The sequence below is a fragment of the Trichechus manatus genome, unplaced genomic scaffold (genome assembly GCF_000243295.1).
Source record: "Trichechus manatus latirostris isolate Lorelei unplaced genomic scaffold, TriManLat1.0 scaffold00095, whole genome shotgun sequence".
NCBI classification, from domain to species: domain Eukaryota; kingdom Metazoa; phylum Chordata; class Mammalia; order Sirenia; family Trichechidae; genus Trichechus; species Trichechus manatus.
This window is the reverse complement of record NW_004444031.1, coordinates 2,218,017-2,222,536: the sequence shown is the minus strand read 5'-3', so window position 1 is coordinate 2,222,536 and position 4,520 is coordinate 2,218,017. Positions and strand designations below refer to the sequence as shown.

Below are 4,520 nucleotides of genomic sequence, written 5' to 3'. Positions count from 1 at the left end.
TCCATCATGGGGGGTGGGGGTAAGGGGGCATGTATCAAATTTCAACAGGGAAGTGATCACATTATACAACTGTCAAGATACTGAGAATCATGCTCAGCCAAGGTGACACACAATCTTAACTATCACAGTTGCACAACCCTGTGAATATATTAATCTTATATTAATATCTGACTATTAAGATATCTGAACTACATCTCAATAAACTTTTTAAAAAGGACAAGAGAAGTTTGATAAAATAAAAATATTATCTGAAAAGGATCTTTCTTAGAAGGTATTGTGTTGCTATGAGTCAAAATTGACTCGGGCAACGGTATTTTTTTTTTTTTTTTTTAGCAGTGAAAGTGAGTTAGTGGCTTCTGAGGGCTGATGGTGGAGGAGGGTGGAGAAGAAGTGGGGTATGATTGCTGGTGTGTACAGAGTTTATTTTTAGGGTGATAAAATGTTTTGAAATGTATTCTCGCGATGGTAGCATGAATCTATGGATACACTAAAAACCACTGAATTGTATAATTTAATTGTATGCGCTGATGTTATTTGAATTATATATCAATAAAGCTATTTTTTAAAAAAAGCAATTATTGCCCAAAGTCCCCTCCATTACTCTGTACAAGCAGAGAGCTGTCCCTCTCTCCCACAATCCAGAATGTGTAAGTCTAAGAACTGCTTTTTCAAGACCTTAACCAATATTGCTAGGCAGGTTGCTTTTACTATCACAAATAAAACCATATTTTATTGTAACTTAAGATTGAAAACGTGCTATTTCACATTCTAGTCAAAATCACTGTCAGAGAAATAGCTTACCATTATGCCCATGCCACTTTCCTCTCTTGTCAAAAGCAGTTCTTGTGGTGGAAATATGGTATTTTAAATGCCACTTGTAATGGAAAATAGTAGTTTCACCACTTTGATCTTTTTGGTATTATGTTCTTTGACCCATTTGTCATTTTTATGGTACTTGGTTGGCAAAGGCTCTTGTTTATTGGAAGGACAGGAAAAATGAAGCTTCTATCAAAATGACATATTTGTGACATGAAGTAGAAAAGAATATCCTCTTGATTTTCACAGGTGATTCATGGTAGCTAATACTGGCACAGAAACACAGAAACACACACACACAATTATATTCACTATCTTAATGTTTCCCTTCCTCTTCATATGCATACATCAGAAATAATAATATAAAGGACTTCATCTAAATGAGTAAAGTCACTACATGCCATGGGCAAATTTTAACACAGATACAAATATTTTTGAAATACAAACATATTTTATGTGTTTATATAAGCATTTATAATATTTACCATGTATAATATATCAAAATTATGAAATGTAGAGATATTTTATTTATAAGCCCACAAGTGTCATCATCTTGAATACGTCTAGAATTGTCATATTGACCCTGGCCATATTAAAAAAATCTACCTGTTGCTACTCAGAACGAAATGTTTTTGCTCATCTTTCAAGATATGGCCTACATACTCATTTTCTAGGTCTCAATCTAGTCCGATTGAATTTCTTCTTGGTTCATGTTCTTCTAGTGCTTTGTTTATTTCCCTAATACAAATTCATATTTCTATATTTGAGTCTCTCAAATTAGATTATTTTTGAAAGCATAACCTTAGTTTATAGATTTGTATTCTTCCAGTATATAGTGCAATACCTTGTAGAAAATACATAGCAGATAAATATTAGATTTATTTGAATATCTTCTAAAACAGGGATAATAATTTAGAATATTCCCTTAATGAGGACTCATTTTACATATGAGTGAAAACAACCAGAAACATATTTTTGAGAGCCGTCAACTAAATTTATTCTTTAAACAGAATTTACTACCTTTCATATGACATCAAAGCAATATTTAATAATGTCGTTGCTATTCTTGTTAGATGTTGTCCAGTCACCTCTGAGTCATAGCGACCTTATATATAATAGAACGAAACACTGCCGAGTTCTGAGCCATCTCCATGATTGTTGATATGTTTGAGTCTATTGTGTCAGTCTATCACCTTGAGGGTTACCCTTGTTTTTGCTGACCCGCTGCTTTACCAACACTGATGTCCTTTTCTAGTGATTGGTCCTTCCTGATGACATGGCCAAAGTATGTGAGTCAATGTTCAGTATTCTATACCATAATAATTCAATACCACAGTAATACTCTGTCCAGGAAGTATCAATCACCACATTTTACAAATCAAGAGAGTGGTTCAGAAAATTTATAGCAATTGCTTAGGAACACAAGCTGTCAAGTGATAGAACTATGGTTGGCTAGCAGGATACGAGAACCTAAAGGCCTTAAACTTTCATTAATTAAAGTACGGTGCTTTTTAGAATGGAATATTGAAGAAAAGGTCAGTTCTTTACCATTACTTACACATCAACTTAGAACAGTAGAAACTTACTCTGTCTTGCCACATAAAAGTCTTTTTTCAGTTTTGCCCAAACTGATCTTCTCCATTTCACCATTGATTTTCACCATTGCTCATACATATCATGTCAGAAAAGGTGAAAATACTTTGGACAGAGAAGTAAGGTACAAAGCCCCCTCTTTAACTTGTAAACAAAATGACTCCTAATGAAATTGGGAAGGAAAGAATGTCATTTCTGACTTATTTTCAACCTATCATTAATCACTGCCATATTCAAAACATTTTTTAATCACTTAATTATGTTTATGAAAATAGGGGGAAAGACTTTTAATTAGAACTGTTTTGGAAAATGAGTTCACATGATCCTTCACCTCAAACAGCTTCTTTCTTTGTCACGTAGGGGAAAGTTCAGGACAGAGACAAAGGCTGGAAATAACAGTGTGTGAAGTTTACAGGCATCAAATGTTAAAATATATCTCAGCTAATAGCAAAGTTCCTTTAAAGATACTACATTTGGTGACTTCCTCCATGATCTCACTTATTCTAAGGGACCAACGACCTTTGACTGTCAGTCTTCATTAATTGCTCACCAAAGCTTGATCTTTTGAAGTTCCTTTTTTTTTTTTAGCTGAAATGTGTGCTCATTTGTACTTTCCGTCTTCTGATTTAGCGTTTATAGTTTGTATTTATTCTAATCCTGATACCAGCTGGCAGATTATCTCGTTGTGTTAACGCGCATTAAGGTGCTAATAAATAAGAGATTATCTCACATGTGAGTAGTTGATTGTTTTTCTTTATTTCTTGTTTCTTCTTCTTCATTTTTTATATTAAATATTCACTGTGAAAATTATTAAGAAAACTTTAAGTTTCAACCATCCAATGCTTTCTCCAACAATCTTTCCACTCACAAGCTAAAGCAAATTCTAGACTGTGAATAATTATCTAATTACCACTTAGAGTTTCTTATTTAATACTGATGAGAAGCCAAAGGGTGTAAGTAATAGTTACTAAGAATAAATAGATAAAGAAATGGGTAATACAGACTAGATTAAGGAAGAGTTCCTGGCGCAGTGGTTTAAGTGCTCGGCTGCTAAATGAAATGTCAGTTGCTCAAATCCACCAGCCACTCTGTGGGAGAAAGATGTGGCAGTCTGCTTCCATAAAGATTTACAGTCTTGGTGACCTTGAGCCCTAAGGACCAAGACGGTGGTTCTCTGGAGGCTGAGAGTCTCCTGCAGTCCCCAAGGAGCCCGAGCTCTGTTCCTCCAAATCCCAGTGATCAGACCTGCACACATCTCAGCATTTCTCCAGGACCAGTCTACCTCAGGATTGCAGCACATTCACCTGTCCCCTAGCCACCATTCTGGTTCCAAGGCTGCATTTCTCCACTGGACTGGTGAGAGAGTTGTCAGTGTTTTACTCTTGTGCCTGCTCCCAGTTTTTTATTTGAATCCTTGCTCTGCGATGAATTACTCCCTGGCTGCAGCTCTCACTCTCCATCCTCCCTGGGGTATTAGACAAGTTGTTATTGACTATGTCCAGGGAGCTGCATCACAGAAAACTGCCAAGACAGGCCTGTTGGCACTCTCTGCTTTAACATTTGCTGGTCTTTGTTATTTCAACTACCACATTATGGGCATCTGCAAAGCTGTTGCCATGCTGTGGAAGCTCTGACTTTTTTGTACTAATGCCTTAAAAAATGATTGTACACCACTTTGCCTCTGTTCTGTCATGCCATTCAACTGACATTAAGGAAGAAATAACAGATACTAGCATTGGTGAGACTACCCTCTTCTCCTAATCACATGATCATCTTCAGAATTTAATCTTTGAGGAAAAGGTTTCAGAGGAATAATATTTACAAAACAGTGAGACTGAGTTCCATATTCTGGTGAGATAATGGGATTGTCTCCTAACTTCTCACAAGATTCACAGTACAACTAAACATTATATATGAGTTTTTGCTTTTTAATTTATCAGTCTCTTAATGGAATTCAGTTTATTACTATCAGCACATTATGATCAACCTCTTCTATATTTGTTCTGGGAATGATGAACAATGGGAAAGACTGTTAGCTCATAAAAATTTTGCAGAAAATTTGACTGTTTAATTTTTGAAAACTTCCCATTCTGTTCAGTTGATGCCAGCTA

At 35.5% G+C, this 4,520-nt stretch overlaps 1 pseudogene; it reads left to right on the top strand.

Annotated features, from left to right (window-relative positions):
• The first annotated feature begins 2,092 nt into the window (after window positions 1–2,092).
• Window positions 2,093–4,043, top strand: LOC101344146 (succinate dehydrogenase [ubiquinone] cytochrome b small subunit, mitochondrial pseudogene; annotated as a pseudogene).
• Window positions 4,044–4,520: the final 477 nt, after the last annotated feature.